We start from the raw sequence: 13,213 nt of genomic DNA, 5'->3' as shown, positions 1-13,213 counted from the left end.
TCCCAGACTATGATACAGTCAACCGAACCCACTCGCTCACTCGCTTCACAATGCACAATAAATAGCAAAATTCCAGTTCTAAAGCCCCTCAAACTGTATTCCAGGGCGTGACTTCCGGCAACATCATCGCGGTCACGCTTATTGCAAGCACTTAAGCGCCCTCTAGGCGGCTATTACAGCTTAATTTAGCATCAATATAGTATTTAATAACCACCCATTTCCGCTGACAAAGGCTTTCTTTCAACCGTTCATAGTCTTCACTAGAACAACTATGGCCAAGTCTTATGAAGCTCCCTCTTTTATCCCTCTCCTTGTCTTCAGATGATGAACTATCATCAGTTTCATGCGTGCCCTACACATATTTCTACCCTCATCCAGTATTAACATCCTGCAAGACCTACCCCAAAGGTATATGATAGTTTCCTTACGCAGCTACATAAAACAAAAAACCGGCCCTATTCAAAAATTTTCCCTGAAGTTGGCCAGTGTGAGCTTAATCTTCACTAGCATGCCAAACGATTCTCCTAGCTATCATGGCATCAATGAGTTTCTGGTCCATTACAAACCCCAATCCTCCTTCTCGGAAAGTATATGAGCTGCCAGTTTTTTCGCGTGTAGGTATCAGTGGCCACTGCTAGCAGCCGAATTAGCGTTGTAGTGTGCCGTTTAGATGCCACAAATGACTAAGACCATGACTACTGTGTATAAAACAAGGGGCCAGAGTCCAGCCCGCTCAGATCTTCAGAACTAGCTCATAGTGTTCACGATGGAAAGCGGCTCTGCTACCCTACAGCCAGAGTTTTTGTTTAAAGATGGGTTTACCTAGTATCCATAGCCTGGCTGTAGCCAGAGCCTCGCATTAGCACGTGTCTGGCACAGCAGGAAAGAATACTATCCCATAACTTTGCAACATGTCGCCACTCTGCCCTGGCTGGAGGGTCCACAAGAAAATTCCTCGTGAAGTTCAACTGACGTGTGGCACAGGCATGCCCAGGGCTCACAAGGTACTTCATTTAGGACCTTGCTATGGCCCTAGCGCTTCGCACGCTACGACGTATTTAGCGCGGAGGTCGAAGGGGAAGAGGTGTAGCAGTATATTAAGCACCTGGAAACGCAGTCCTTTGATTCCTTTGAATCCAATTCGATCTAGTGAATTTTTTGCTTAGGACCTAACACCACACAATAGAACCATGCGTTAGGTTTGGACGAAATACGGCTGTGTATATCCAGAGAACAATCCTCGGTGGAAACCCCCTTTCCTTTCAAAAGGCCTCTTGCAGATATAGAAGGCTATACAAGCCTCCTTAACCTTCAATCTCTAATTTCACTTAGGATTCAGGATTACACCCAGATAGTTTACGTTAATATATGCCGAGTCCACATTTGGCGGCTCGCAGTCACACTTTCCCAACTCTGGTTTCATAATTTCTCTGCATTTGTACGTACTACATCCAGCTCCGCAGATGTTTTGAGCAGAACACATCTCCTGACATTCGTCGCTGGGCTGTCTCACTCGTCTCCCCGTCTATTACCTCCCGCAACCTGGTATCCAGGAGCCAAGAGCGTTGCTCAACCTATTTGATCCCTAGCCTCAACGTCGATCCCCTTTTTCCGATATGGTTCGCCTGTTATGCTCATACCAATTCCTTTCAAATAGATAGTTTGTGAAAGTAAATCCTTGCTGTCTTGCCTCCTCTGGAGGAACAAGAGAACGCGCGAGGTAGTTAAAAGCTGGTTGTCATGAAAAGTGGAATCTACTCACCCTTCATGTCAGCTGCTGATCTCAGATGAATCAATAGGCAAGATTTCCTCCTCCAAATTTAAAACCCGAATACGGCGTTGCACTGCACTGCGTTGGTACTGGCCGCACTCTCTGCAGAAACATGCACAGTTTGACGATCTTAAAAAAAAATTCTAAATATATCCGGTTTTTTACTCTGAGCACCGTTTTTCCGTTTGCTCACCGGTAAATTGTATCGTATCTATAATCCTTAGTGAATTTTCAGCATTTTCTGCAATTTTTTATTTATAATTCGCATTTGTACATGCCTGCGCTATATGACCGACGCCAAGTTAACTCTCCCATTGCTTCAATATCACTTGCATTTCAACAGCTTGAGTGCTGCATTCACTAAATAGTGGAGGCTAATGATACCAATTCATACCCTGATGTAGGCTTTTATAGCGTTTCCACAACCACAACAACAAAATATATCAGACGTGAATGTCAAAGGATCGATTCCGTAATATTCTCTGTAACCCAAGCCCTTTACATCCCAGTATGACTTATTATATAATGTTGAGATCGGTAGGCCATTAACGCTGTTACCACAATAAGCTTTTCATCAATCGGTCAATGAACCTCTTAAGGATAACTGGGCAAAAGTGGAAAAACACCCACGAAGCATGTTCTCTACAGTAGCAATTGGCTTTTTCTGGAGGATGCCACTAAAGGGTTGGAGAGATTTGCTCAATGTGAATCGCCACTGTGACCTGAAGCTGACAGATGGGCAAGAAATTATGTTGAAGTGAAAAAGGCTGCATTCACCACAGATAGAGATAAGATTTCTGAAGATATCTAGGCTAACTCCAAAAAGAACCTTTTCATTCTGAACCAAAAAAGCTGCCAGAATAATTAAAGAGTATCCAATGAAAGCTTCATTACACGGCCTCATCGGAGGTAAGTAGCTTCCGAAAATCACAGTCATCCACCTAACCCACATATTCAACGCAATTCTAACTTACGGCTTTTATTTCTGGACTTACGATTATACAGATTTCTGAATGGGGAAAGGATCCGGCCCAAGTGACATCCTATAGAGCTTACTTTATAGGAATTTCTCTACACCAGATAAGGATGATGTACTCGAAAGTATTGGAAACTCGGAATTATTGCTCCGCGGTTCTTTTGAATGTCGCGAAGTGGCAGAGTGTGGCACGAGCGACTAATTTTCTAAATAAAACAGTACGCTCCAATAAGAGAAAATATCCTAGTTCCAGCTCTCATGGCTGAATTAAAAAACTCTGTTAGTTTCTTCTAATTGAAATGATCATGGCACCGTCTTCCTAAAGGCATAGTTTTCAGCGCTTGCAAAATGTCCTTCATGGAAAAATAGGAGCTTCATCCAAAAGTAATTCTATGGATATACAGAGCTACAATTCCACCCATTCTCACCTTTGGATCTAGTGTGTGATAGCCTGCGCTGGGCAGGACCAGGGTCCGTACAACTACGGATATATAGCAAACGCTGCACCTCCTTCCACTCGAGATCAATATGACACGCATTGAATCGTGCAGTACTGTCATGCTTCCTAAACCAGGCCAATAATGCGGTGATATCTTAGCAATATCTTAGACATCATACCAAAAGGACTTTGACCATTTCTGGATTTTAGGAGAAATTTACCTTCAAAATTTCCAAAAAGGGTGCCGTGGATGGCAAACGATATACTTCAAAGTTGTCGCACCGTATTTCCCACAGAATAATCAAATTTGGGCTGTGATGTTGGAGCTGCAGTTTTGTTGGATTCACACATCATATTTGAATCACACAGTCTTCTTGGGTATGCCAGCGTTTTCCGAACGAATAAGGTGTGTTTTCAAATTGGCAGAGACATTCTCCTCGCGAGTGAGTCAATGCAGGAACGAACTGAACAGTCTTCCCGGTTCATTCAATTTCTTCTCTCTCTCCTCTGGAAACAGTAATAAACAGGAGAACGCGCGTCTCAACGAGGTAGCTAAAAGCTGGTCGCCATGAAAAATGGAATCTACTTACCCTCCATCTCAGTTGCTGATCTCAGATGGACTCATAGGGAAGATTTCCGCCTCCAATTTTAAAACTCGAATACAGCATTGCACTGTACTGCATTGGTACTGGTCCTACCCTCTGCGGAAATATGCACAGTTTGACGATCTTAAAATCTCTAAATGAAGAGTAAGAGAGTAGATATCTTTTGTGAGCTCCCTGGCTAGCTTTAAGATGCAGAGCTCTAAGCCCAAATAAGGCAACAACAAGTAAAATTTCAAAAAAAATCAAACCCAATGAATCATATCGTTTTTTGAATGACTTGTATGCCCCTAGAAAGCCAGTAAAATTGAGCATATAATGATCAGTAATTGATGGTTTTACAAAGTACATCACTTAATAATTGCACCACAGTCCCATAAGTACGCCTATCTAGTCAGAAACCGCGATTGTTCATCTCCACACACCTTCGAAAAATGCCATAACTAGGCGCTACTTAAAGAAGCCCAATTACTCTAATGTCAAATGAATTATCTTCTTATTTACTTTACGGATCTTCTCAACCAAGTCATATACCTGTACATACCTTTGGAAGCATCTTTTTGCTGCCGTCCTCAACCATATTGTATTAGATGGGATACTAGTCAAGTACGAACACTTTTTTGGAAGATTGATCAAGGTCGAAGTGCGATAGCCAAAAAAGCTAAAACATCTTTTTACACTCAATCCATCTTTCTACTGTGCCTTTGTACCTTTCGAAAATACCTCTCGCATGGATTCAGATAGTCAGAAAGATGCTCATTGCATTCACACGGGAAACAATTGTCAACATCAAGTGAAGTGAAAAAGTTGAAGAAAAAAATGTGCGTTTTGAGCACAGATCATCACTGGCTTTGAGGTTTTCAAGAATAGTTTTGTGTAAAGGGGTCTGATGTTGTCTTGAACTGGGAAAGAGTTGGTCGCCAATCGTAAAATACTATTCATACCAATATGTATTCCCATATTGACTGCAAGATACTTAATTTAAAAATTGTTGAATGCAATTCGAGAAAAGTCCAACTGCAATTGATGCAGAAACCGCAGAATTTCTTGGATATATAAGGATTTATCTACATATATATATGTATATCTTCCTTCTTTTGACAGACAGAAAATATTGCCTTGTCTTTCGCTATACGCCCAGTTCAAGAGTTTCCACAACTCCTTTCTCATTCTGGCTAGGTTCCTGTTACATCAAGGTACGTCCCTTGATGATCCGACAATCTTAGCCGGACAGCTGGCCTCATATGCGTCAATGAAAACTTTGTTGAGGTCTACCACCACTGTTTCTCGTTCTATTTTGCTCATGGTGTTGCCGCTCATCCGTAAATGAGCCATGTTGTCAGGCAGATGTCTTGTGTAGGAATCCCAGTCCGTTCTTCTGGCATTCATTATTATTCTGTCTACTTCGGAGTTACCCTCAATGTTGAATCCGATTATTCTGTGATCCGACATTGAAGGCTCATCCGAGACCCTCTCATCCTTGACCAAGCCGCTCATCAGAATGTTCCCTAGAATTATGTCAAGTACGTCTTGCCTGGTGCTGCTCATGGATGTTCGAGTGTTCCCTGCATTATGTCGAGTGTCGTCTCCTGGAGAATATCCTGATCCCGTGACTGCCTCCCGAGTTTCTCGCCCGGCGTCCAGTCAGTTAGAAATTCTAGAAGATTTACGAATCTTAAGTTTCTTTTGAGAATGATACAAGCTCTTTGTTTAGGAGGAATACTAAATTACCTGCATACTTCCTCTTTGCAGCCCGCGACTCTTGTCCCGGTACACCCAGGGTTCTTGAGGCAACACCATTCCAATGTTATCCTGGGAGCTTGCCCTGGCAATTACTGCAGATGCAGTTTTTACATGTTGCAGTTTTTCTGGGCTATTTTAGTGCTGGCCATTGGCTCCGTTGGTGCTTCGAGTTCGGAGTATTGTCTCCCTCCTCCAACATGGTACTTCTTTGTGTGCTGCGTCGCCGACTTGAGCCTAAGCAGGTCTAGGTCAGGGTCGTTCAGCTTTACATCTTCTATAGGCAGCAGCTCCACTTCCTTACCCAATCCTGACCTATCAGCCTCTATGACCTCCCCAATTCCGTCAGAAACCTCGGTAGGCTTTCTGCCTGATGTGTCCACCAAAATATTTTTGTTTTGTTTCTCCATGTGCACGTACACAGGTATGCACCCACATTTGTAATCGATGAGACAGTTACGACGTGTAATTACCTCTAGGGATCGGTCGTCTACCCCAATCGCCAGAAATTTCTTTGCTATCCTCCTTACTTCTAAAAGCTCTTCAAACGGTCAGCCAGCCAACGAAACAAAAATTGAACTCCTTTGGCTGGGAAATCTTATATAGTAACATCCTTCCCACAGTCCGGATTTGTCTTCTTGCGATTTCCGTCTTTATGAGCCACTAAAATCAACACTCAAAGAAAAGCGATTTGATGACGGTGCGGCAGTTAAGGCGTTCATGCGCCAGTGGTTTCAAAAATGTCCACAGAAATGTTATGCAGGAGAGTACGTAGAAAAATAAAACACCTTTGTAAATAAAATATAATAAACAGAATAATTTTTAAAATATGAGTCACGTTTATATTTTATTTGCCCTTGTCATTAGATTCACTCTCTTTAAGTAAATAAACGGAGTAGCGCCGTCGGACTCATACACTGATCCCCTTCCCTTACAGTTTCTTACAGAACACGGTGGTTTTGGTATGTAAACTATACGAGTGTCCAGACTACCTTGAATAAGTTTCTACACGCAAGAACCGGAAATGCATTATGTTCCATTATTCGAAATTCATGGAGGGGAAAAACAAATTAAGTAATGCATAGAGGAGGTGCTGAAATCTAATGTAAATTGGATCATGGTAAATGCAGCAACATCTGCGATAGTAAAACAAAACTCCCGGATGTGGATCGAGCTCAGAAAACGTTACTGATGCTTCAACATGCTGATGTAAACCTTTTTAAATAATATTCCACTGAGCCCCGCGGATCGAACTGCCAACTAAACACCTAACTGTCATCAGAGAATTAACCAAGAACCGTTTGACATACTTCGGGCTAGTCCTCCCGCTGTTACAATTTTGGGAGTCTTTAATTGAGGGAATTCTTGCCACCAAAGGGGGGGGAGGAAGTTATTAGTATTGAGAACCCCTTGTCATCCGGTCCCTCGTTCGGCTCAGCTCAATTTCCTTCTACAAGCGCTAATCAGCATCCTTCTAACAATGTTGTCTGAAGAGAGCTCCCTTGTGTCGGCATACTTCTGGATACTTTTGGTTTGTAGCCTCATTATCTTTGGGCAGACGGGTCTCTAGCGGCGTAGCCAGTTATCTCATTTTATCCCTCTTAGCCTTCTTTTTCTGGTCCCTGCAAACTGCTTGGATAAAGTCTCCCAGTTCGCTTTGCAATAGGCTATCTTTGATCCATTTGGTGCTTGCAGTCTCCTCAGCGGAAAGTCCGAATCTTTTTGCTTTACACGCACCTTGCACTACTCTCCACGTTCACCTACATCAGCCCTTTTTTGACGCCATTGCTGAAGTTCTTCCGGAGGCCGCACATTTCCTGATCAGTCTTTCTTCTTCGGTTCTAGCTAGGACGGTCGGCTGCACTTCTACTAGGTCCATGGTAGAATCCACCTGCTCTGGACTAGGAATTCAGACTGGACTCTTTTCCGGAACAGGGACTCTACAGGGTGTTGGAGTTGCCTTTCCCGCACCGTTAGTGGCCCCACTTGCTAAGGCTTCCTCTTTATTTGGGTGTCCCGGTGTCACATCGGGTATTTCAACCTCCGTTGTCTCATTCGCTGGTCACTGCGGTAGGTGATGCATTTTTGTGCTGCGCCCAAACGCAGTCACCTCTTCCTCCTTCCCTGATATTTCGTCGATTTCTTTTTGCATTAGTATGATTATTCCCCATGGAAATTTCACCACCAATTTCGCCAACACATCATATGCAAGAGAGCGGGCCACAATAGTCAAGAACAGGTGTACTCTCGGGAACAAAGCCACCACTCCAGTTCCCTAAGGCCTAACCTACGGCTTAGCTGATCCCGGAACTGGCGGACGAATCAGCACTCGCTCGCGGCAACGCAGTCTACTGACATCGGTTCAATGCAAACTACCTGGCCAGGGTGCCGAAAGGCTGGCTCCTGATACACGTCACAACTACCACCTTGGTAGAGCTAGGTCACATTACCCCTCCCCTCTCCCCTGTCGACGGCTCCGAGAACTTCCAATGTGTAGCGGTCATTGCGGTTCGTTCTTCAAGGCTACTATCTAGGACGCAGGTAAACTGTCAAATAGGGGGTCAAAACTACTGACTCGGGCACCTCGGGGACGTCACTCCCCATATCGTAAGCTATCCGTTAAAGATCGCTGACGACCCCTGAGGGAATGGACAGAATAGTAGAAGTGATAATAGTGCATGTGAATCCTGGGTCAGAAGTGTGTTATTAAGATGTCCATCTCTATCTCCAAATAGAGCACTTAGATCATTTATTTCAGAAGCAGGGAACAGTTGGTTGCCGAAAAACAAAGTGTATGAAATAAAAAAGTATTTTTGATAAAGCCGAAAGTAGTTCCTGTATATAGGAGGACATAATGAATCTTTTTACTGGACTGTTTTATTAAATTAAACGTGTAATGATAAAATTGTTCCTACCTTTCTTACGAATAATTCGCCAAATATTTCGATAAACCAGTAACTCTCCACTTTCGGGTCTTCTCCCTAAAGTCCATCACAACTAATAATTCTGAAGAACTGAAGACTTTGAAAACTTGGAAAACTTGAACATGCCATTAAAGGTGTCCGACTACTAGACTCTCGTCGAAATTGGGACACCGCTGCAAAAGATGAATAGAATAGAGTCAGTCTGATGATCCATTGTAGCACATAGATTAGGTCTGTGAATGATCAACTGTTTGCCATTACGAAATCTGTTTACTTCATCATATTGTTGAATTGTTTCGAACAGGTATGCAGCGGATAGAGTTGTAGCAGCACGACATGAGAGTTGCGTTCCAGATGCCCACATACCAGGCACAGGTTGGAGCAAGCAAGAACTACGTGGTAAGTGGATGTGCATGGACGTGGACATGGAGCATCAACAACATTCACTCTCCTAATCCATCGCGGAATAAATTCAAGCTCAGCTAAGCCGGAGACAGTAGCTAGTAACCAATTCCCTCCAATTTGGTTGACCCAAGGCCATTTAGCGATTCTCTAGCCTTGTGCGTCTTACTCGGTGCAGGTGAATATTGGTCACATCTAGACACGGGAATTTTTGTCGAGTGCTCGTTGCATTGAGATCTCAATTTGAATTGCAACATAATGCAACATATTTGCAGACTGGAATTATGACCCAGCAGTTGGATAGTGTGGTATCATTATCCTGGTTTTCGTGGAAATTGGGTCCTTGTTTCCCCCTCCTTTATTTATCATAAGTCTCGAAATGGTAGGAAAGGATCCTACCCACGCCTGAAAAAGCTTGCTCGTGATAAACAACGATAAGTTCCTCTACGATAAGATACCCAATATTCTCGATGTAGAGATGTTTCAATAGAGTTGATTATAGCAGTGGGAGCCAAGGACAACTTAAAAAAAACATGGAAGAACGGGCAATTTGTTATCCATTGGATATGTCAAATGCAGGTGCCAATAATGTCATGCAGACTCATATGAGTACCAAGAATGTTCTGTGAAATACAGGCTAAACGGTTTGCAATCTTCGAAGCAAGTTTTTTGCAATTATAAAGATCATCATCAATACAGGTATTAAATACCGTTTCCAAGCTTCATTTCTAGGTAGCCTGATCCGTACTGAATTCTTAAATAAAAACACTGCATAAAAATGATAAATCGTCTTTATCATATCTCGAACATCATTAACCTTGGCATTACACTTTTCTTCTTTAAAAATGGTTTATCCAGTAATAAATGTGGAACATACGAGCATACCCAAGCCACATGTGAGTGTTCACAAATGCGGATGTTTAGGATGATACGCTATTTGGGTTTTTTGTTTCAAGTGCATGCCATAGATTAGCATAAATCTTTGGAGCTTTTTTTACAGAGAAAGGCCACATAAGTCATACACATCTTACAAATTTTAGATCCACACACTTGAACCTCCTGGAAACATTCGTGACCAGTTCGAAGAGTAAGCCAAGTGAAGTATGGTCAGCATACTTGATCTTGACGGAAGTATAATAGTTGATGTAAATAGTTTGGATGTTTTTACTTCGTCACTTTTTACTATGTGTAACGCCAAGTCACTCTGCCAGAATACAATGGAGTTTGATAATTTTTCAGGAGGTAATTATTGTACCAAGTGAGGTCAGAATTAATCTCAAGCTGCTTTTGTAGATTGACTATTGTTAGTCATGTATTCTTCTAGATGATTCAATCAGTTACTATGAGGATCCATGGAAGGTACCTATCTCTAAATATAAAGCCAAGCTTTACATCATTTCCAGAAGCTATGAGGAAGTGAGTGACGAAGCATTTTATCAATTAGAACTAATTGTCGATAATTGTGTTACGTTGAAAATTTGTGCGAAAATGAATGCGAAAAATCAAATGCCTGTTAGATGTACAATTATTTCTTATGGCGTTATCACCCAGATTGTAGAAACTAAATGGAACCTTCTAAGAAACAAAATGCACCATCCCACGAGGGATTCCCTAATAATCAATCCTCCTGAACTACAGAAAACAGTATGCAATAGAGCAGTTTCATAGGTTTAATAAAATCGACCTTTTAGTTACCTTTTGAGAGCTAGGTGTTGAATGGGTTCAGTTACACAAGGTAAAGTTTCTGATCGCCTTCCACTCGACAAAAGCCAGCGATGTTCCTTTTGTATCTCTGGATCAAGTTGACTCACACCTCCCAGTTGTAGCCCTGGATAACCATTAGATAACCATCGTGGGATGATCAAACGTGAGCAGCGTCCCAGCGCACACTCTAATACAGAGGCCGCTGGATCTGACCAGAGGTATACATTGCACCCCATATACCCAGGGAGTGTCCGGATAGCTGAGTGGTTAGAGCACAAGGCTATCGTACGAAGGTCGCGGTTCAAATCTCGCTGGTGGCAGTGGGATTTGTATCGTGATTTGACGTCGGATACCAGTCGACTCAGCTGTGAATGAGTACCTGAGTCAAATCAGGGTAATAATCGCGGGCGAGCACAATGCTGACCACATTGCCTCCTACAGTATACTGTAGTGTATCGTTTCGGTCTTGAATGAAGTGCTCTAACACACTTCAAGGCCCTGCTCCAATATGAATTGTTGCGCCAACGATTATTATTATTATCTACCCCAGGTGGCAGACCAGTTGTACTGGAAAATCTACCCTCTAAGGAGGTCAGGAGGACCCCAGAATCCGTAGAACCTTTTATTGCATTCGTCGACCCTTTTAGTAGGAAAGAACAAGAAATGGAAAATGAGAAACTGCGCCAAAAGCTCAACAACCTAGAGAAGCTTACATTACAGCTTAGTTTGCAAATTAAGGAACTACAGCAGGAAAACGAAATCCTCAAGAAAATAACTCAGGGTGGTTCACTCCCAGCGATACCACACATATGAAGTAGAATAGGCCGAAGAGACTGACTGGATCTTGCAAACAAGAAGAACGCCTAAGAAAAGAAAGGCAGACTCGTCAAGGGAAATCATTAAACAAAGTCCCGCAAAATTCGATAGAAAGAAAAAATTAACGAATTTGAAAGTGAAACATTCTCCGCCGATTAATATTAGTGGAATCGATTAGCACCAGAAAATTAAAAACCTCCTATCGGCACCCATAATAAAGGAGTATTCAATAATCGCTCTAAACAACAATGTTTGGAGAGTCCATACTGTAAACACAGATGACCACAGACCACTCTCAAAAAAGATAAACATGGAAAAAATGGTACACGAATGAAGCCAAAAACAACCGACTTCTGCAGGTTATGGCTAGGGGACTCCAACCAACGTACCAAAAAGACCACATTGTAGAAGACCTAAAAGGAAAAGGCTTTAAAATCCTCGACGTTGTGAAAAAAGAAACAGAAAGTCAATGAAGAGGGAGAATCAATAAGCGAGAACTCCCACTGTGTTGTGCATGCTTACGTTCGACGATAGTGAAGACCCCAAATTCACAACTTAAGAGCTATCCTTAATATGATCAAAATAGAAGCACTGAGAAAATTCAGCGACCTAATACTCCCGTGCAAAAGGTGCCAAGGTTTCAATCACACTCAAAGGTATTGTAATCAAAATCCAAGCTGTGTGAAATGCACAGGTGACGATGAATTTTCAAAATGTCCAAACAACAGAGCAAAATGTGTAAATTGTAAGGGCCATCACCCAGCTAATTACAGAGGCTGTGGAGCAGCGAAAGAATTACAGAAGCTAAGACGCAAAGGTACGCTGCCGTCAAAGCTGGCCACTTCCGAAAAACGACAAACTCAGTCACGCAAAGCCAAGTCAACGCCTGTTGTTAGATCCGAGAAAATACTCGCAGGTGGTAAGCCAAGGTGCACTAACCAAAAAAATGACGATGGTAATCAAATACTGAAAACTATTTTAGATAGACTTGAAATTTTAACAAGCAAATTTTTGACAAACTTAAGCCGTATAACGTAAGGAGACAAAAGTATAATAAGAAAACCAAATGACAAATGTCCTGAAAATCATGACGTGGGATGCAAATGGACTACAACAGCACCTATAATACTGAAAAGAAAGACATATGCCTTATCTCAGAAAGCCACCTCATGGGGCCTAAGAACGCTAAAATCTGTGACTTTTTCTCATAACATCCTAGTCAGTCATCTTAGTCAACAAGCCAGAAGCCAGTCAATAGACTGTCCGCCCAGTTCCGGTGTCAAAAAAGATTTCGCTCGACTCTTTCAGGTCATCGAAAGTTCCTTCATTTTAGGAGGTGACTTTAACGCAAAAAATGCATTCTAAGGATCTAGGTTAACAACATCCAGAGGCAGACCATAATTTGAAGCAGTAACATCACTCCAGCGGTAAGCCTACATACTTGCCAATAGACGTAACAAAAAGGTTTCAAGGTTTCAAGCCGTAGATCTGTGTTTTACGAAACCGTGCTGCCCTTTGAAAATGAAATGACCGAAGCGGGCGGTCAACCAATCGTTGATCGGTCCTTCGAGGATTTTGGAGCAAGAAAGAAAAGAGAGTTAGGACAGTAGTTCACAGCAAGAAATGGTCTCCGCTCTTGAGGATAGGGATGATAAGAGCCTCTTTCCAGAGATGGGGAAAGCAGCATTCTACTAGACTTTTGTTGAAGATTATACACAGAGGGAGGAAAATGTGTTTTCTTCAGTTAAGAAGGAAGAGCTTAGGAAGCCTATCAGGGCCAGGTCCGACATTAGGATCAAGATTACCAATGAGGAACTCAACCAAGGAAGGCGTAAGAAG

This window comes from Hermetia illucens, chromosome 6, assembly GCF_905115235.1.
Source record: "Hermetia illucens chromosome 6, iHerIll2.2.curated.20191125, whole genome shotgun sequence".
Classification (NCBI taxonomy): domain Eukaryota; kingdom Metazoa; phylum Arthropoda; class Insecta; order Diptera; family Stratiomyidae; genus Hermetia; species Hermetia illucens.
Note: the sequence above shows the minus strand (reverse complement) of the source record.